Source organism: Bombus vancouverensis, chromosome 9 (genome assembly GCF_051014615.1).
Source record: "Bombus vancouverensis nearcticus chromosome 9, iyBomVanc1_principal, whole genome shotgun sequence".
NCBI lineage: Eukaryota > Metazoa > Arthropoda > Insecta > Hymenoptera > Apidae > Bombus > Bombus vancouverensis.
The window spans coordinates 14,196,700-14,219,446 of record NC_134919.1 but is presented as its reverse complement, the minus strand read 5'-3'; the positions used below and the strand labels follow the sequence as shown (position 1 = coordinate 14,219,446).

General features: G+C 39.6%; 1 protein-coding gene across 1 annotated transcript in view; it reads right to left on the bottom strand.

Annotated features, from left to right (window-relative positions):
* Positions 1-22,747, bottom strand: part of dlp (glypican dally-like) — a 132,381-nt gene that overhangs the window by 98,078 nt on the left and 11,556 nt on the right. The gene's annotated exons all lie outside the window — the stretch shown is intronic.

Below are 22,747 nucleotides of genomic sequence, written 5' to 3'. Positions count from 1 at the left end.
ATCTGGGATCCCTAAAAGAGGGTTGACACGTTTATAAAATTGTAGAACTAGTCATTTTGACTGCTGTGCTATTTCTAGTGTTAGCATCTAGCGATCGATTTGGAATTTTCCTGATAACTGATACCGTCGTATCGAATGATACGCGATAAAAATTTGAAAAACGCGTGGCAAGTTGTAGAAAACGAGGAAACTGGTTAATTGGGGTTCGATAAACAGATTGCAGGACCCTTTTACACTTTGACATGTACCAGTCATTTTCACTGGTATTGATATAAGTAGCCTTGATACAAAATTACTTTCAGTTTGAATACGTAAAAAACGGAATAAAATTCATTATATTATTCTTTTAGTTATCGTTGCGAAAATTATTATATCATTGGGGGAAAAAATATAACACGAAGTAGGAATTTTAAAATAAGATTGTAAAACCAGTCAATTTGACTGGTGTGGTAGTTGTAGTGTTAACGTAGCTATAGAACGAACAGAAAAATCGCATTAGGAATTCGCATGTATTCTTTTAGAATCTCGAAACATGCGATGATAACGCTATTATCTTGCGAAGGTTTATTACGATTCGAGGAATTCGACATTCGTAAGAATTATCATGGTGCGATTCTTGTTTCTAGGCTCCGACGTTCTCGGTCGCGGTAGAATTTAGATCTGGTAACGGATCGCAGCGATGTTAAATAATCAAGCATCTTTAGGTCATTAATTATTTCTTAATTTCGAGAGAGAAAAATAAGAAGCTCTATAAAAAGAACATTTATTCAAAAATTTTCCCGATGTTTAAAGTTTAAAGAGACATATGATCTCTTTATAAATGTAACGAATCATTCAGACATTCAGCCCTTATTCTAACTGGCTTCAAAATTTCTCAGTTAAGAAGATCAAGAAAGCTTCGTAAGATTCTGCAATCTCGTCAGTTTCCTTCGTCGTTCCACGTTCCTGCAGACCCAAATCAAACGAAACGTAAGCACGGAACGTAAGTAGGTCTGTCTGTTAATTTGAGAATCGATATCTTCCAACGCGAAATAGAAATTCCGCCGGGTTATTCGTCGAAGTCGTACGCGCATTTCCTTACCCGCTTCATCGAATCAACCAGAATACGAAATCATCGTCCGGAAGCCCGTGATTAATCATCGATTCTCGACTAAACCTTCCCCGACTAATCTACCAGCCTTATTACTCATCCGCGAGGAATGCTAAGCGTGCCTACGTTTGTTACTTCCGGTCGTAGGTGGTCTGTTCCGCGACTCTCATTCTCTACGATGACCCGAACGAGAAAAAGAAAAAAATAATTACCAGAGACGCGCGGGGACACGAATCAACGATGTGCAAAAAAGGGAAACGAGCAACGAGAGGCGAAAGGTAAAGACGAAAGAACACGAGGAGTAAAAAGAAAAAAAAGAAGAAAAGAAAGGGAAGGGAAAAGAATGAATGCAATGAGTGACCTTCTGGACCCTGGAGGATTCAAGGAGGCGAGGAACGTTCCTCCGGTTCGAACGCCATTCTTCGATATGGAGGGGAGCAGTCGAGAAAAAGGGAAGAAGGCAGAGGATCGCGACGAGAGCCTGCTGCCTTTGAGAAGGACCCTGAGACGGCTATAAATTACCGGCTAATATCTCATAATTACCGAGCGAACGAGACTCCAGGAATGCCATGGCACCGAGTCAGCATGCAGGTACGCGAACAACTTCGGAACCCGAACGCGTTTCACGCGAACGAATATCCTGGAAAGAAGGGAACGAGCGCTCCTTTCGCTCACTTCCGCCCATTGTCATTCCGTCGATTTTTACTTTCACATTTTTCTACTTACTTTTCGCAAGCTTTTGCTTTCGTTCCTTTGGCAGATATCGGGACAAATTTTGTCTAATACCTTTACGTTAGCCTGTTGATTTTTGCAGAGCAATTTTTTCCCTCGATTCTTTTATTTAAATGGTCGTCCATAGATATTTAATTGGACACCTGACTTAATTTCGTCGAAAGACTATACGTCCATCTACGCGTTTTTCTTATGTTTTCGGAATTATAATAAAAACTGTTCGGTAAAACGTGATTACAGTTTAACAGAGTTAAAAACTTTGCACTTTAATTCCCCTAAAGGTAATTTTTCTATTTCTTATATTCTTAATTGGTTTTAAAATGTGAAACTAACGTGAATCTTTTCAGTTGTACTCTCTCTTTTCTAGAAACACTTTGTATTAGGTCGTCCGAAAAGTTTCTTTCGTTTCATAAGGAAATAATGGATGCACATTTTCCGTTTTATATTATTTTATCGTAGCGACAGATATAGCAAAAGAGTGAACAAACACCGAAAGCCCCTAATCACTGGACTACTTGATACGACGGACCAGATTCGCAGGCTGAAGAGGCACTACCCGCTAGACCTAAACGCTAGATTCATTTAGTTATCTAAATTAAGCATATTCACTTACTTATAATACTTACTTATAAATTATACTTATCTATAATAGGTATTAACTTATTATAAATAATCAGCCATGTCACTGCGCCACGCCAGAAAAATTACTGAAAATTCTCAACGCGAGAATTGATTGTAATTTCAACAAATAAATAAAAATAAAAAAAATATTATTTTATCGAATTACGTACGATCCATTTTGTTCTATCAAAATAAAGATCGACAGATTAGGTTTCATGTTTGTAGAAAGATGCGTCGTTGTAAAAGATGTGTCTGTAAAAGACAGACACTCCTAGAATTAGGACAACCTAATTCTATTACCTTTGATCTTCTCTTGGAAATGTTCGAGAAACGGTTCCCACGTACGTACGCGGTTAATATGAAAATCTGCATACCGCCGAAAAAAGTAGCGTTCTGACCGTCGATCGACCCTCGTTCGAGGAATGTACGCGTGCGTCACGAAAATGCAATTAAGTTCGAGCGTGAACGGGTCCGTCGAGTTTCGTAGAACGTACTAGGAATTCCGGGGAAGGGAGAAGCGCGGTTACAGGGCCGTGGAGAAGTCTTACGAGGCTTAGATCGTTTGAAACGAGATTAATTGAAGATCGAGACGGTATATTTGCGCGGTATATTTGCACGATTAAGAAGACAAACTTCCTTTTTACACTGTAAAATCCTACTTAACCCGTTGAACCGAGAGAACCCGTTAATTCGTCTCACGTGGATTCCTATCAACTTCAACAAAATATGAAATTTGGTTGTTTTAATGGATTGATTGAATCTGACTGAAAATTAATTCTAGGATATCTTTTTATTTGAAAAATGTCGAAGTCGATAGGTTTAAAATTGATTTGATCTTTTAATTGCATGATTATAGACATTTTTCATAAATATTTACGGTATACCGTGTAAAATAAAATTCTTTCGTATCGTATCGTTTATAATTTATCTGCAAGTTAAATATAAATATAACCTACTGATAAATGAAAGGTAAATTAAGAATACGGTAAGGGGAGAAAGAAAAGCTGAGAAACGATGAAAGACCGAGAAGTAAGATGCACAGCGATCTCGTAAAGGAACGACTTAAACAGATTTCAAAGATAAATGAAATGAGGGAAATTCAATAAAGGAACGAGGCAAAGGAAGTCGTAAGTACAAAACGATAATGATTTGAATGAAGTATAAAAGAATGCGAGCAAAGGAAGGTTCTTCTTGTACATAACATCTGAGTGAGTATTTTCAACAAGATTCTGTTCGGCCGTTTAACGTTTTAATCTGCGAACCAATCGAGGCGTTCAACGATCGTTCAAAGTTCCGCGTAACACGAGAGCGGAATTTAAGTGCACGATCGAACGTCTAATATCTATTGCTCGTTCGAGTGCTGTTCGATCGACGAGACTTCTTGCTAGAATATTCCTCGTGATACGCGTTTCCGATTACCACCGGAAACCTTCGAGAAGAAGCTGGAAAGACGAAACGACGCGACAGTTTTAATTAATGCAAAGGAAACGGCGCGACGATGCAATGAATAAAATTAGAAATTGCGATTCGAAAGAACTTCATACGAATGGTATAAAGAACGAGGTTCTCTTCAGAAGGCAGAATCGAAGAAGATGTTCGATAAAGAATAAACGAAAAATTGAATAAAACAGTAAAGGGAAAATAGTATAAAAAGTTCTAGTTTATTAAGATTATTTCGTAGAAAAATATTATCTGTTTCTCGCACTTTCTTTAGTACCAAAAAAAAAAAAGATTTAATTTTACGAACATTTCGTACGACAAGCGTCAATTTTTTAATCCTTTGACGGTATATTAAAATGACAAGGAATTCAGAACGAAGGATTTAAGATGACGGGAAATAAATGTTAATAATTGCGTTACGTATGAAGATTTTCACGTGAAAATTTGCGAATATATCAAAGAGGCTTTAATTATCGTTTCTACGTTATTTATTTAGTATTATTCGATATATTTGTATGTCACGTTTACACATCGCAGTGTGATTAATGGTTGCACGCATTAAATCACACAGAACGCTAATTTGTGTGCCTCGTCAGTGATTAGCGTTCATAGGAGCTGCCTTTTTTTGGTCTTAGAACCATACGTTTACGTAAATCACAGTGGCGAATTCGATGTACCGTCCGATTCGAAATGGCAAAAAAGCAAAAAGAACGAACGACCGCGTAAAAATGTTGAAAAGCAGTACGATCCGATATGTTGCGAAATAGAGACAGATGGGGAATATCGGCCAAGTCCCCCATGGAAAAACAGTAGGAAAATGGCGGCGAAAAGCAAACACGCAAAACTCGTCACAGACAACGCGTACATCGACGCTGTTCCTCCGATTTTCAGCAACGAACGGTGAATTTCGATTCCATCTCGATCTCCGGATTTTGTTCCAGCCATCGTCCGTACCAAGGGAACGAGAGAAAGAAAAGAAAATGTAAAAAAAAAGGAAAACAAGGACGGAAAATAAAAGGAAGAAGAGGAAACGAGAAAAAGAGAGCTTTTGCTCGAAATACAAATGGAACACGCGTTGCGTTTTCGAATCTCTGGTCGTATTCGAGCGGACCTTTACACGGATTCCTTGCAATCGATGCGTGGCTCTCGAAATATCGGGGGAATGACGATCTTCCTATCGAAAAACCATCCGAATGGGTTTCTCTTCTGATGGATGAGGCTATTTTACGATGGACGAGGCAAAAACTTGTCCTTCCTTCGGACATCACTTCATAATTACACCACCGAGCATCGCGATAAAAATACTTGATACATTGTATATCGAATATACCAGATTCTCAGACATCTGACGTATCGATCCTTCGTAAATTAGCTTAACATTCAAATTCTCAGACGTATAAATATGGAAATACTTCTGTCAGAAATAATATTGATTTTTATCGAGGCACAACCTGTTTGTTCGTGGTATACGATTTTGTAGTGATATATACAGAATACATTTAGGTACATACTAACTCTTTCGCGTCACACTATACTTTCACGAGTTGTCGATTAACTGGACGGAAAACGCGTTTGTTTCGCGTAAAACTGTTTTCAAATTTTAGTCAATTATGCCTTCTTTGCAAAACCAACCGAAGAAACGACGTCTCTACGAACGATGAATAACAAGCATTTTTCTCAAGAACTAAAAGACGAATTCGATTCTGAAAGGGTTAACGGCTGATAACTTTAACGATACGCGACAAGTACTAAAAAAGAACTAGTAGGAAAAAATTTACGATCAAGCTGCTAGATTACGATAAATTTAAGATAAGGTATAATTCTGATAAAACTTTATCCAAAAGAGTCAAAGTAAAAAAGAAGTGTTAGAATTTAATCTTAGAGTTAAGATAAATAATCTGTGGAAGACACGATGTTTATGTTGAAATAATATTAGGTGATATTTATTAAACAGAATTACAGAACCAAATGTATTTAAAATATAAGTCAGTGATATGGTATAATTAACAAAGTGTGCAGGTAAAGAATTCATGGATTGTTGACAGTTGGCCAGTTACTCTCAGACTGACTGTACGTAGTGACATATGGTCCCTTAAAAGATTCTGAACCCCACTCTCTATACAGTAGTGAGTACGACCTGTGTAAGTGTCCTGTTCGAATGCCTGTGTAGGTGTCTGTTTAAGACTATTTGTGTCTATGTGTGTAATATCGTTGTATTCCATCAAGAAGCATCGAAACCTCAAATAACACGAAGAATACAAAAATCCCTGAAGCCAACCTCTCGAAAGAGTTGCCATTGGATCTTGTCACGTCTAAACGTAACCCCAGACTCATTGCGATTCACCATCGTCGAAGAAAGCTCCCAAAACGGCTGTAAATCCCGAGCGGAAACGCGCTTCAGTCTCAGCCTCGACAGCCTGTACCTTGTCAGCGGATTTCGCCTTTGTCACACGTTCGCAACAGTTTACCCGCCGTTTGTTTCCGAATCGGAAAGAAACGTCAATTTAGAGAGGAGGAACAGGGGAGAAAGCAACGAGCGTTTTATCCAATTTTCCAAGTTCGCGTGGTTCAGCTCGGAAGATGGCCGCCTCTGAGGCAGCGAAGAAAAGCAAAGCTCGCGCGAGTGTTTACCAAAGGGGCCGTGGTTAAACAGAAACGCGGTTTATAGATAATGAAAACGCGACGCTCGCCTGAACGTCGGCCTGAAAACGACGGGATGGGAGAAAAGGCTAGTCGGCTGACGGAAAAGTGTCCGGCCGTTTAAAGGGCGAAGGGAGAAGGGACGGAAAGAGGCGGCTGATAACGTCAGGAAAGCACAGGCGGACGAAGTGGTTTAGTTGCAAAGAGCGGAACACGTCGTCGGCCAGCGGACAGCGAAGGCGAGTTTAGCTATGGAAGCGGCGGAGCTTCCGCTTAGTTTCTTTTAAGCGAAGCTTTTCATGTTTTTAAAGGTGAACGTTAGAAAAGATTGTCTCATACTTTTGTCATATTTTGTGTGCGAAATTCCTTCGAAAGTAAAGAGGGTTGCGGTAAAGAGGGTGATATGGACAAAATGGGAGAAGCGCATCTTCAAGAATCTGTTGTAAAACTTTTGGTTATACTACTTTTGGACTATGTTCTTCAAAGTGGTCGTTAGAAAATTTGTTTGTTAGTTTCTTTTTTTATATTCTGTATACGAAATTCCTTTGGGAGCAAAGGCCTTCCAGATGATATTGGGAAAATGGAAGAAGTATGTTTTCATAGATCTACTGTGAAACTTTCGTTTGTTTCTTCTAAGCTCCGCGTGTAAAGCTCTTCAAAGGTGAGTGTCAAAAGGGATCTTCCGACTTTTTTCTTTCTTTATTCTAGAAACGAAAAGGAAACAAAGACGATCGTGAAGTTTTGTAAAATATTCCATTTATCTGTTCGAAAACATTCCCTTGCTCTTTAATTATCAGTCTCTTAGGCAATCGTCAATAAAAGTGGAACGCTTGCCCAACGTACTCGCGACACGTGTCCCTTTGGATCGCTTGTACATGAGAAATTAATCATCCAGCATCCCTATTAATTAATTCCACTGGCTGTACTCTTTCGTCACTATTTTAATTAATCGACACGCGACTGCTATCCGAACAAGCGCGAGTATCGATCCTCGGCATCTTCGTATCTTCTTTCTTACATCGCATCTTCATCTTCATCATCGGCAAATTGGCCTAAACCATCGGTGCAGAATCCTAAGTGGTCTCGAAGGTCGATTCATCGTCGAAGAATGTCGTATCCTGAGAAAATAAAGCCAATAGGTCTTCGAACCTTTCAAATCGTTCTCTATTATCCTAATTATATCTGCTCGGTCTGAGATAGCGTGAGAGGATACAGGTCCATCGATATAACAAGATGCCGAGTTTATGGTAAACGAGTCGAGGTGTCTCGAGCAGACGAACGATAAAGATAGAGCATTCGAGCGATCGATCGATTCGTCTGGATCTTTTGATGGATGAGTCTGGCTGATCGATGTATAGATCTAGATCTCCTTTCTATCTACCTTTTGACATGACGATTCGATCGACAGCCCACGCCGTTGTATTCGACAAACGATTGATCAATCAGAGTTCCCAACTCGATTCGACTTTTGACTCTGGTATGTTTTCAAATTCTTTTGCCTGTTTTTATCTTCGAAACAGTTAAAAGAATAGTTTTGTGCCATAATTTTAGCGCTTTTCTTTTCCCAATCTTTGAAGCAAAGAAAAATATTTGTTTCTATTGAATTCCCGTGTAACTGAGAGGCCTGAGATCTGTTCGAAAATATTCATTTTCGAAGTGTCAAAAAATCTACGTATCTGCGTATTAACCCTTTGCACTCGACAGGCGACTCTCAGTCGCCATGGCGTTTCATACTGCAGCTTCAGTGATGAGCGAGAGGCGACAGTCCATGTTTATGCTAGATTTCGACATCTTCAATTGATGTGAGTGCAATATTGCTTCGTAAATTGGTTTCTTAGCTCTTTATGTTCTTTGTTAGGAAGTGTAAAGTGTTATACATTAAAATGGATATAAAATATTTATGATATTTGATATCTCTCGGAAACTATGGTTCTAATGACGTCTGCAACGTTAGTTCGGATTCGACGATAATGACGAAAGTATTATAGTTTAGAAACCCTAAAAAAATGGTTTTCGAAAGTAAAATTAGCTGCAATGAAAATAAACTTAATTTTGAACTGCTGAAAAATAAGATCAATTATATTCAAGAATGCATCTTGGTGAATGCTTTATAAATTATCATCCAAAAAAAATACAGACTTTAATATTACAAAATCATATCTTCAAAGATGTAAATATAGATAAATTATTAAAATATGTTTTTGTAAGTTAATTTGTATATAAAATCATTTTACGCTACCTGTAAGACACACGTCACGTAATACGCTAAATCATCCGGAGATTAGCTGGTACGTCCGACCGAAAAATTTCTCGAGTGCAAAGAGTTAAGAAATATTTCGAGTCAAAGTGTAACACACGTAACAACTTCGTTCCATATTTTTGAATTCCTTTCCACGTTACATCGCCTCTTTCCGGTTCCATCGCCAATTACAGGCTATCTTACACGCCAAAACTGACCATGTATTGTCTCCAGCATCACGTCTGAACCTTCGAAATCCAAGAAAATTAACTCTGCCTCGGAGTCACAACGTGGTCACTACGACGTTGCTCGGTTGCGCCGTCACGTGATTCCAACACATCGCTCCCTATGCCTTGGAACGCGTACACGGGAAAAGGGCAAGGGTGACGCGTGTACTTACACGCGTTCGATGAAGGGCCAAGTCTCTCCCTTCGTATTTCCCTATCGCCAGCCGTCCATGTTATTTCTGCCTGCTGCTGTATTTATCTAGAAGGCGATAGGAAGGAGAGAGGCTGGATAAGAAGACGACTAGATGCACGCTACGACTGTGACACATTCTAGGGACGTTATTCGGCCAACGATGGTATTGTACACCTTCGTGGCTCATGCCTTCACGACCATGTGTCGCTCGAGTGCCTAGTTAGCGTTCGTTTGCGATGCATAGATAAGGAACGAGCTGGCAGGCACTCGGCAGAGGACTTCGGTGTCACCACTGCATTGGTTAGCTAGCTTTTCGAGGGGTCGAACGCTCGTGAGTCACGTTGTATATATGTTATGCTCTGGTGATGCACATGCTGCAACGTTTCTTTTTTTTTTCTGGAGAACACTCGTGGATAGAGATTGTCGAACGTGTTGTGGTTTTTAAGTGTCGGTTTTAAGGAACGTCGTACTCTTGTAAACAGGTTGGTCAACGCATTGCAGGGAGATCGTATAGGCGCAAGTATACGGGCGTAGCTGTTCGTGCCTGAGTTCTTGAATTTTTGAGTTCAACATTTTCCAAAGTTCGTCGTATAAAGTTTTAGATTGCAAAAGTTTTTTTTAGATTTCGTGGATATCGCCTTATCGATAGATACGACAGATTACGTGGCGCTTGTTTTCAATATCGCCGAGAGTCTTTACTCTTGGTAAATTAGCGGCTTTGTGTTCTCAATAAGAAATATCGATGAAAGCCGAGATAATGATCGGAGTTAGCGAATTATAATTTCTGATCACAGCAAATACCATGGAAGTTTGAGCAACGATGTATATAGGGGGATAGGCGCAGCAAGATGTTTCCTACGAGCAAGTTAATGAAGCCAGTGACGTGATTAAGCCAACCGACCGTGTGGAACGATTAACTCGAATAAAAGCACGATTCTGACAGATTGCGGCCAATCTACTCGAAAAGTATGTATATAGTACCTAACCCCCAGAAAGAATGCGCGCACATGTCACGCGGTGCCAAGTCTGTTAGTTACAAGTATACCAGATGTACGAGAACAATTCGATAAAATATTCGATCTCGCTTTACAAAGGTAATTTAAACCTTAACAAACCCCTACCATGTACACGCTGCTTTATCACTTCTTGCACTAATATTCGTAGTAATAAACTTTTTCGACGCAAAACCTATACCTTTCTTTTCCTTCTAACAAGTACAATTTAAATAACGAAGATAGTCTCTTCTTTCTGCGACTCCTTGAATTCCTATCGTTATGCAACATCCAATAAAGAAGCAATAAACTCGCGTATCAACTCTGGTTGTCAGCGTCCTGTACGCGGAATAAGAAAAACGTTAACCGCTGCGCAACCTGCATGAGACTTAGACGAGATATCTCGTGACGCAGTATCGTTAGCACGATGCCACAGGCAAGACATCCGACGAGTCTCTATTTTTTTGTATTTAGAAGTACTCGCATGTACTTACGTGTTACTTGTACGTACAGGAAAACTAAAGAAAATTCTTCCCAAAAACAATATGTCTTCGATCTTTACATATATTTTTTTAAATTACAACTTGTATAGGAAACTGCCTAACAAACGAGATATTATGCCGTGGAATAATTCGTTCCTGGCATCGACCAACAATATCGCGTTGTGAAATATCTGGTCTGTGGTTGCGAAACGGTTAAATCCCTATCGTGTCCATCGGTACCTAATAGCGTCGAAACTAGCAGTCCGTAAGGATGATAAGGAAATGAAACCAGACCACTGTGCTCCAGGCGATGTTTCGCGAATATATCAAAGTTTCCGCGTAATGACCTTCTATTTGATTTGCAAATGAACCGGAGGCTGACGCCACGGTGACCAAAGCCACGAGGGAAGGAGGATCACAGGGACGATAGAAACGGTGAGCCACAGGGAGAGAAAGGGAGAAAGAGAATGCAAGAGGAATGCGTTTGACGCGTGTCACATGCACACGTCAGAGCGGACCACAACGCGTCATTCATTCTCGCTCTTTCTCCCGCTGTCATGTCGGTGAGCTTTCCATCAAGTTCGTTGCACCCTGTCACATCGATTTTCTTGCCAACGGTCGTTCATTTTCGCGCGATCGTTTCCGTTAATGACGCCGCCACTCGTTTTCGCTCGTACGTCTAATTAATACCGACCTTCTGCAAATGATGTTCGTGACCGGCAATTTCTAATCGAAGCGCGACAAACGCGGTCGAGACTTTGCCGCGGACCCACGTCGAGCGAACGTTGCTGGAAAAATTACCGCCGATTAACCCATTAAGGGGTAAACAGGGGAAAATAGACGTTTACGTTGTTGAAAAACGCGCAAGAATCGGTTTACGCGTTGCCCCGTCGACGATAAAGAACATATCGAAATAACAGAACTTATATTTCGATTTCTTTGGATTTTATAAGATTGTAGCATATACTTGAAGAAATAAATAGAAAAACATAGATTCTGAATCCTCTTCTACAAGTCCACTACGGGCGACTACAGTCGGTCTGCGTAAGATGCCGCGTACTGTACATACGACGAGTATCGTACATCCTTAAGCCTTTTATTAACAATAAAATGGTTTAACAAGACGGCAGTGTATAGGTTGTCGTCTTTCCACAATGAAGAATTTAAATTAATATTAATCATAATTAAATTAAAAAACCGAAGTGTGTCGTCGATCGTAATCGATTAACGAGAACCGTGAAGCGAATCGCGATACCAGTGCCAGATTTCCGATGTTGGCCTATGTGTAACACCATATTTCGAAAAATACCACACGCAATACCATTATTAAAAGCTATTAGTATCATACAATTATATTATATTATATCGTATTATTATATTTTGTAACTGTTGTTATTTCTGTATTTAGAGGTAGGATCACAAAAGCTATTATTTTATTCTTCGGATAAATCTATCACATCGTTCTGAGCCGGAAAACCTTTATTGCGCTTTTTTACATGGACTAGGGATAAAAATAAAAGAAAAATCTATCAATTATATCTAGAACTATCTTCTAGTTACTATTTACTGTAACTAGCGCATCTGCGCATGGATGGCGAGCGCGAACTCACGTTGCCATTTTCAACAGTAATGTTATCTGTTTCCAAATTGTAATTAAAAGCGAGTGTGTTAGAAAGTTATAAATACTCTGTTTTGAGGAAAGTTTTTTCTTCGAAAAACACCGTCAGAGCAGCTCGCTTTGCAATGAGGCGATCTTTCTCGCGCACCGTGCACTCTTTTAGCGCAGCGACTCGTTCAGCGGAAGTGCCGCGGCGGAGAAGCCACCCGTACCGAAAGGGTTAAGAAACAAAATGTAATATCGAATGAAAGAATATATGAAAAGCTCGAGAAATCAAAGATATTCCATTCGTGGAGCTCGATCCACAATGAGCTCCGTTGTTGCGAGAAGATGATTCAAAGACCGGTTAGATCAATTACTAAGACACTGTAGAGAATCGGGAATGTTATCTCGATACGATTTGTGGTATCGAAGGTAGGATGGATAACGGAAACGCAGAATCGAATAGCAAAAGGGTTTAACGAAACGTTTATCATGGCCTCGGGATCTTGGAATCGTGGCTTCTGCCGCGTATGAAGCAACGAGAAAGTATAAATCGGTGAATGTCTCGGAAAGAGAACATTCACGACAACCAGGGAAACGAGACTGCTTGATTAATATTACGCTCCGACTGGCGATCTGCATGCAAACTATCGGTCGTCGCATCCGGCCTGGCTTGTAATTATCGGTACAAACCCGCTTGATCGACTCGTCGATGATCAACTTGGTAATTGTAATCTTCGAGTGTATCAACTCGTTGTATCGCTAAGAAGCAACCGTACTTACGTGTAAGCAACAAAAACAAGCGTACGAATCTGTTAAAAGAAAGAACAAACGATCCTGATGGCGATCCCAAAAGTTCAACCTTTTCTGTGTTCAGACCACGATGTTTAGAGGATAGGAAATTGTTTAATTCGTAAATTATGTACTTATCACATTGTCGATAACAGACAGAAATAAAGTTCTAAATAAAGTCGGAAACTATAAGCAACCCGATATTTATTCTTATTAAAGTAATTGAAATCTTTGAATATTTTACGGTGCTCGCGGTATTATAAATTTTTCCTTACAAGACTATGTACGAATTATTAATACGTTATTATTTTCTTAGGATATTTTATCAATATTTAACACTTTTATAGACACAAATATTTGAGAATAGCTGCCTATGAAACATAAATAATATAACTTAATACCTATCGCTCTTAACCGTTTGAGTCGCAAGCAGCGCGATCGCGCTGTTTAGATTTTGTGTCGAAAAGTCCCAGTACACTTGAACGCTACACACGACTGACGGTATTTTGTATTTCATTGTCAATAATTTTTCTTCATTCATCTTCTTATTCATTTTCTTGATTCATCTTCTCAATAATTTTTACTGAACAAAACTTGAATTATTTATACACTAATAGTACGCAAATATAATAATATAGATGTATTTCATAAAAATAGGAAATATAACGAGCGCTATTGCGCCATTTGTTTCTCTTCGCAATCGATTAAGACAAGCGCTATCGCGCTGTTCGAGATTTTCCGACCCTGTTTTTCCAAAGATCCCTCGGACTCAAACGGTTAAACATTTTCCCCTTTAAAAATCCAGATGAAATCGAAGAAGAAATTGAAAAGAGGAAGAGCTTTTATCGGAGCCACTTCCTGCGAAAATATAGACACAATTCCAGGATAAGACGAAGCATGGGAACCGAAACCATGGAAGTTCACCAACGTCTACCTCCGAATCTGTCTCGCGAAATTCACGCGTGCACGCAATTGTGTGCGTGAATACTGGCCGCAGAATGCACATCCTCTGGAAGGAAACCGGATATTCCTGAGGCTCTCTGGTGACGCTGTTGGCACCCTACGCACGCATTGTCCCCTGAGAATTTCCTTCTACTGTGCGGTTTTTGTACGCGTCACGACAAAAGTGCACGCATGCACGCGCCTCCGAACCCGTCTACAAAAACGACCATGGCGAAGCGGAATCCGTGCAGATTCCTCGCGATCAAACCCGTCGCTTCTGTCTCCAAGTAAAAGCTTCTCGTAAAAGGATATCCTAAGATACAGATTAGCCCAAGACATTGATTTTCCCGATATGGTAAGGTTAACACTTTGACTGCCACGCCGAAATCGCACGTTTCGCTGAGGACGCCACGGGAGTATTTTTATTATTCAAAGCATATAATGGCAGAATAATAATAAATTGACGATGTAAGACAACATTCTTCCCCAATCGACCGTTTATCTTATTGGTGGTCACGAGTGACCACCGTGGCGCCTTGCTAACGGTTGATAGCGACATATTATAACAAGGCTTCGTTTATTTCAACAAACCATTCGCATTCGTTATTTCGTCGTAAGCAAAACGTGCAGAATATATTGTCGAAACGTGTAGAGGATATTAGTAAACGGTATTTGCTCGTTCTATACATAATAGTAAGGTATGTTCACGCTTCTAACTTCAATTATACGATTATAAAGCAGCATTTACGATTATTTTCTAAGCTGTGTTTATAATAATATTCGTAGATTACTCCTCAAAGATATGGATGCAAACACAGTGCATCGTTAGATGCAAGATTTGTTCTCTTTTTTTATTATTGATGTTCTAATAAAAATGTTTAATCGTTCAATGGGACACTTTTTATTTCAAAGTATCTTCTATTTATCGGTTATATTGAAAATGCCCTAACTGTCAATTTTCATTCAATTTTTACAATTGTAAGAAGTTCAAGCGCCCCGGTCACCAATGACCACCGTGGCAGTCAAAGTATTAAACGAGTTACCTGAGCTTCGACATTTTCAAATTTAACCCCGAACTTTGCAATTCGATCAAACTTGCTAATTCAATTAACTATTTATCCACATTTTAGAATTTAGTCAGATTTTTTAAAAGCGTAAAAGCAGCGAAATAAGCATAATATTAGGTCCAAAAAGTTCCTTTCGTTTTATAAGGAAATAATAGACGCACAATCTTCTCTTGTTTTATATTATTTTGTCGAATTACGTACGATCCATTTGGTTGTGTTCAGATAAACACCGCGACGTTTCACAGACTTGGTTTCACGTTTGTATGAACGTGCACTGTTGGAAAAACACGTTTGCGGAAGAAAGACGCTTTCCTAATATTTAGATTACCCAATTTTTCCTCACGGATCACGGAAAAATATATTTGTCCAGGGAACTTTAATAGCGGTGACAATTGCTATCGAAACGGTAGATGCAATTTTTTAATACATCAATTTCAAGATTTACCGACATTCAATATATTGAAAAGCATGTCGCGTTTACAGGGAAAGGAATATGTATTATATATTCCTTACTTCTCGCGTTCCCGCAGTTCCTTCGAATTTCCCTCTCGCTATCTCGCAGCGTCTTGTTACCGAGCTAAGTGGATTCCTCGGCGAGTTTTCCGGTTCTTGGAGCGAACACGGTACAAAACTCGGATATTTACACCAGTACACAGTATCATCTTCCTCTCCATATGCACGTGCAATATAATTTGAACTTTTACGACATTCTAGCCGTCTTCGCTTCGCTTTTATCGGTTTTACTTTAGCCGTAAAACGAAGTATGCGTGTATGTATATATACATATATATTTCCGAGATTTTGTCGTATTATCCATACGTCTTTTCTTCTCGTAATTAACACTTTACTAATTATTAATCGGCTTTTTGTCGCCGACGATCTTTCTCATTATTTGAACAGTAATTTGTTATTTAGTACTAACGTACCTTGCTTAGTTGCATCAGTTGCGTTGCTCTGTAAGCTCCCACAGTTTCATACCAATTTGAAAAATTTACCGCTCGCGATGAACGAAAAGAATGATATTGGAGAGTCTAAACCGAAACAGAGCGTCAGGGAGAATCTGTGCCTGAGCTGCCGATCGGACGTACGTATACTGTTGAACCGCTAGCGGTCGGTAAAGCGTTAAGAGATGCAAGCAATGTACAAATTTCTTTCATTCCAATCGAGATATTCTTTCATCTATCGATTGATTCAACGTACAAGGTACACGGGACTGGACATATATTTGGTTGGCGCAAATTCCTAGATATTGCCAGTTACAAAATTTTGAGATTTTTTTCGTTTTATTGGCGCGTTTCTTCGTTCTTGCACGATATTACAAAATTCGAGCGATATTCAAATCTTTATATTTTAACCGAATCGTGGTTTTGTCTACGCAAGTTTTCGAGATTATTAATTAATTCAGGCTGAAGCACGTAGAGAGCTGGACACGTGTAATGTTTCATTTGCGGAAACCACCCGCGTTGCGTCTCGAAAGCACGCCTCTGCGCCACAGGATTCGAGATATTAAGAATTATTAGATTTACCGCTCGAGAAGAGGGACCGGATTTCATTTTACGTCGAAATTGCACCGACGTCGTTTTTTGTTCAGACCTTCTCGCCCAAGACGAGCTCGACACCTTTTCCCTTTCACGTACATTGTCCCAAAATGATATTTCACTCTGGTCTTCCATTGCTTGTTGTTAATTATCGATTTATTTGCATTGATTTTCCACCTTCTTTTTCTTTCCGCCATCGATCTCGAATTCATAATTCTCTTTCACCGACGATATCTCATGAAAATTGAAAAATACCACACGTTATTCAATTACGGAAAAATTGCAATTGCACGATGATTATTTAATCAAACGTCGACACTTTTGCTTTTATTACGCGAACGTTTTTCGCATAAAAATCGACGTAACGTTTGTTAATACGAATTAAATATCGACACACCCATCGCTAGCTTTCCGAAGACACAGCAAATTAGTTGACTAGAATAGTCAACATGTGAGTAACGGGATAGTCAACTATAACAACCTTACTGATTCTACAACGTTAGAATAGTCAACATGTCAGTACCGAGTCTTTTTCTGTCTTTTCTCTTATCGCGACGTCAACTATAACAAAACTCTAAGAGCCTTGCTCGATCACCAACGAATATTGTGCCAGTGTATCGCATCTCTATACGCTAAATCATTGTCGGCGATATATATCACAAGCAACGGTGTAACTTAATTGTTAAAAACATAAATTGTATAACTCTGTTAATCGCAGAGTTATAGCCTCTCAAATACCCCTATTATCTTAACAGAAATCAGGAGATCGATCAACTCGTCGATTATTATAATCGTAACGGAAATTTACGACTCCCGTTGAACGTCTCCCCTCGCGATTGCGTCTCCCCGCGATTGGTCGAAAATACAAAATAGAAACGCAACCATTAACACAAGCTCCACGATATTTCAAATATCTAGGAGAATTGCGAGTTACAGAGGATAAGGTAGAAAGCTTAGAAACGATATAAATGTTTATTAGGAATCGACAGAAAGTTTCGTAATTAGAAGAGCCAGTTTCGTTGAAAATAGCTGGATCAATCAGCGGGATAGTAGGCGATTTCCTTCTGTTTCTCATCGTGGCTCTGGTTCGCTTGTTATTCGAGCCACGAAACCAAGGGCACGCACTTCAAGCCGCAGGATCCCACGAAATGAAATTAATTAACCGATTGTAACTACGAAATCTAGTCCTCTCGGAGATCGTGGGTCGCTTCTACGTGACATTAGCGAGAACAATTAGAGAATAGACGGGAACAGCAATCAATCGCTAAAGCTCTTTCCACGTTTGAAATCTTCGACTTCGGAAGACAGAAACATCTTTTAGGTAAAATTACCTTTCACGAAGCTATTGAGTTGGCAACTAAGTGATTGCGGTTTTTGTCAATACCACCTAATGACAAAATCCGCAATCGCTTAGTTGCCAAGCCAATGGCTAAAGACTCTTACGATTTACTGTTCGAACAAACGAAATTTACAAAAATTAATGTATCGACTAAACGAAAGCTTGACAAAACCATCGACAACCCGTTCCGTCTCTAACTCTTTCGCGTTTAAAATAGTCACACGGAGAGTGTGATAGCGAGAGGAGAAAAATAACGTGGAAGGCAAACGCAAGGGCTAGACACAATGGTGGAAAGAAGCGTGCGAGAATAGACTGGATGCATGACGATAGGGTCCCTGGAAGCCATATTACGTGGCAGGGAATGTACCCTTAAAGGTGCGGTATTCTAACGGTGAAACACTCGCCAATAATTATCATTAACACGTCCTAAACAGTTTCGAAAGATCTCTCGTTTTCTATACTGGCATTCGTTCGGTTAATTTTATTTCACTCGTTTTAGATTAGTTTAACTTAGAAGAATAAATATCGATTAATTTAATCTCTATATAGATGTAAATCGTGATTCTCACTAATTGAGAAACAAAGATTTTCGCCAATCGATCAGAAGCATTCGACGTTGGAAAGAATCAGCTTTTCGATATGATTATCAGACATTCTGTTTAAGACGGCATTTTATAGACATTTTATCGACTCTCGCTTTATTTTCTTCCGATAAATATCGTAAGAATAATTGCCTAGACAGGATTTAAAATTAGAAAATCGATAATCGATGAGGGCCACGCAAGAATACCTATATATAGAAATAAGAGGACTTTTCAGAAGGACGGAGATCTGCGACTCGAAGACAGAGTTGCCGACACCCGTAGCTGCAAGAAATTGTAGAGTCGGCAAGGAACGGTGAGCAGAAACTCATTTTCTCGAAAGACTCGTGACGGCAGCGACGAGCGGATCTTCGACGTGCCCGTTCCGTCAATCCGCTTAAAAATTCCCCAACGAACGCGTGAAGAACTTTCGAATTTATGCGTCCAAGCTATTGAAATTGATTTAGAATTTAAATAATTGGAAGATGTTATTAATAGTCCCTCGATATTTGTACAACTCGCTGATTATTTCTCAGGTTTACTACACAGAAGGCGCGCGGATGCATAAGATTTAACACTAGAACTATCAATAGTTAACACGAATCTATTTCTACCAAAACCAGCGAAAATGACTGGTCTTTAAAAAATACGTAATAATAGAATATTTTTATATTTACTGATTTATTACTTTCTTACAGAAGCAATTCCACGTTATGTAGTAGATTTTTGGCATTATTAATCCATCTGGGATCCCTAAAAGAGGGTTGACACGTTTATAAAATTGTAGAACTAGTCATTTTGACTGCTGTGGTATTTCTAGTGTTAGCATCTAGCGATCGATTTGGAATTTTCCTGATAACTGATACCGTCGTATCGAATGATACGCGGTAAAAATTTGAAAAACGCGTGGCAAGTTGTAGAAATCGAGGAAACTGGTTAATTGGGGTTCGATGAACAGATTGCAGGACCCTTTTACACTTTGACAGGTACCAGTCATTTTCACTGGTATTGGTATAAGTAGCCTTGATACAAAATTATTTTCAGTTTGAATACACAAAAAACATTATAAAATTCATTATATTATTCTTTCAATTATCGTTGCGAAAGTCATTACATCATTGCGGAAAAAGATACAACATGAAGTAGGAATTTTCAAATGAAATTGTAAAACCAGTCAATTTGACTGGTGTGGTAGTCGTACTGTTAATCTAAGAAAAATCGAATACGAACGAACTTCTAATTTCACCGTAGCAAAGCGTTTCTGCGTAATTCTGTAACATCGTGACAAGAGTTAATTCTATCAACCAGTTCTGTAACAATCCTATAAATAAGGAGGAATAGCAGAATCGAGCCTAAGTAGGAAAAATAGAAAACTGATTAACAGTGTCGTACATGAATATTTATAAAAGTTTCAGGTTTCTACCGGTCGATTAAATGTTTATAACGCCGTGTAGAAACCGGTGTGTATACGTCCCGAGGCAAATTCTTGGTACGACGAAAGTCGTAAAGGCGGATATATCCCTGATAAACTTGGTGAACGGCTGAACGTTTACGGTAATTGACTTCGAACGATGAAGCCACTATAAAACTGAACCTCTCTCGTCCATCCGGTGATTTGAACGCGGCGAGAAACAGCAAGCGAACCGGGCACGATTCGATCGATCGTCACTTCCATTTCGATCGCCATTTCCATCGTCTTCTTCGTACGAATTCCTTTAATCATCTTTACGACATATCGGAAATTGACCGGTTCCAACTTTTGATCTTTCGCCGCAACATGAAGTTAGTTTGTAAGTTTTACAATCGAATTCGTCGTAAGATGAAAAAACCGACTATAAGATGCGTAAAATAGAATTTTTCAACTTTCGTTCGAAAGAAATTCCATTTAGAAGAACCAGCGCAACGTTGACCCGTATTACACGTTTTAGAAGAAACCTTTAGAAATTAGACTATTCACGCGTCAGATGATCCATGCGACCCTTCGACCTAACCGCACGCACGGTACGAGAAAAACTACACCATCGATCGTCTACAGAAATTTAAGAGAGACGCGACAAAGTCCTAGGAATTCCATTCAAATCCCTGATGATCCATTCCGATTCAAACATCTAACCTCTCTCCGTTTCATGAAAGGAAGATTCCACCGCGAATCTTCCACGAGGACCGCAAGGAAAAAGAACGTGAAGGCTGAAATTTAAATGTGCCTTCGAAGTTGCAGCAAGGAAACAAATCTTCAGTCCCAACGGATTAGAAATGCGTGGAACCAAGAGAAAGAAAGAGAGAGAGAGAGAGAGAGAGAGAGAGAAAGAGAACAGGGTCACGCGGCCAGGTCTATCGAGTCGTGGGACAAAGGCTGATTTTTCTGTCTTCGAGGGAGTTTAGCATGGAAACGTCAGGTTCAATTTCTATTTCTCGGCGGTGAGGCGCGAAAGTCGCGGCAGCCTTCTACCTTTTCCGGTTTTGTGTGCCCTTCTGCTCCGAGTTCGCATCGACGATCGACCGCGCCGCCACCTGCGACGCGAAAAAGACTTTCCTTTCTCCTTTCTTTTTTCCCCACCCTTTTCCTTTTCATTTTTATTCTTTTTTTTCCCGGCGGAAAAAACGGAAAGAAGACGGAGCGTGTAGTAAATGCCGGCGTGGTCGTGCAGGCTTTTAATCAGCGCGCATGGAAAATTCTCCTTACGCGTTCCCGTACACCCCACAGGACGCCATTATACGTCCCTATACGCTTCTTTACACCTGCACACGCGGCTCCATTACACACCGGGCCAACGTTCCACGATTGACTCCTCGATTTCGAGCGACGCGCGCTCGTTTTTTCCCTTTTTGCCTTCCGCGAGCTTTCAGCGAGATCTTGCGCTTTTGATCGATTCGAATGGGTTTGTGGATTTCATTCGTTCGAGTAAAAGCTCGATTGTTATTGAAAGCTTTGGGAAAGTAACGCAGTTAGGAGGGTTTCCACGGGCAAAACACCGTGACGAACTTCTTTTTAATCGATTAAAAATATTTTCGAGATTCACATGATTGCTGTTTGCAATCGGAAGCTTTCAGAGAAGTTCTGAATATGTAAAGGGTAAATCTGCGAAGGATTAGTCGTCCAGTTTGCCATGAAACACGGAGTCGTTCAAAAGTCATAGCGATCAACTCGATCGATGTAAATAAAAATATGTTTCGAACACTGTTTCTTCGAAAATTTACGTTTCGATTACTTTTGTCGTTTCGTTGCGATACGCTGTTTTATGGATCGTTCGATACCGAGATAATAAAACTGAAAAGTTTATGGTGTGCGCAACTGAAAATAAAAGTAAGTAAAATCGACTGAAATCTTCGAAATGAGAAAATCGACTTGAGAAATAGCCAAGAAAGAGATCCGAAGAATTAAAGTTTCCAGATGTCAGCGAAGGATTCTGCTCCGACAAAGAAACTTCGAAAAATAATCTGTTAAGGAAAGAGGAAAGTTAAAAAGCGTTCGACGATTAGAATTCGATCGTTGTGCAACTAAATACAAGAAAAATGCAACAGCGGTAATTTTTGAATCTCGTAAACGCTGAACCCTCCTAATGAGAAAATATACAAACTCGAAAATTCAAAGATTTGCAAAACTAAAGTCTGTAGAAATTCAGAATCTCTTTACGTAGTACAAACAGTAGCGAAGTAAGGACCCGAAAAAAGGATTTAAAGGAATAAATTGAAAAAGGAAGCTGTCAAGAGGCATAAAAAGAGAGCGATGAATGATCAGCAGGAATCCTAATCCATAACCGGAGATCAGTCGTCGGCTGTGGATTAAACGCGCGTTATACCTGCTTCGCGCGAACGAACACAGGTTGATCCGCCATTTAATTAGAGCCGAAGCTTTAAAGGAGCAACGGAATATCATATTTATGCCCGGTTTCATCTCGGCTACCTGACATGACTGGCATACCGAGACTTGTCGTCTTAATTAAAGTTAATTAACCCAAGGGGATACGGATTTCTAGGTTCCGCGTTTGCTATACACACTGCTCAATTAGAATACTGATAGCATCATTGCACAGGATTAAGCATTTTACTTTCGTCGATACTTCGTTTCTTGTTCCAGTTTCTTTTTGTTAGAAATTATTCGCAGTACGTGTCGCTGGCGAACTTTATCAGCGCGTTCTATGAAATAATAAATTGATAAAATGAACGAATTAATAAATAAGTAGATAGAGAACGATATTAAAGGACCGGTTAATTTCAATTATCAGTCAATC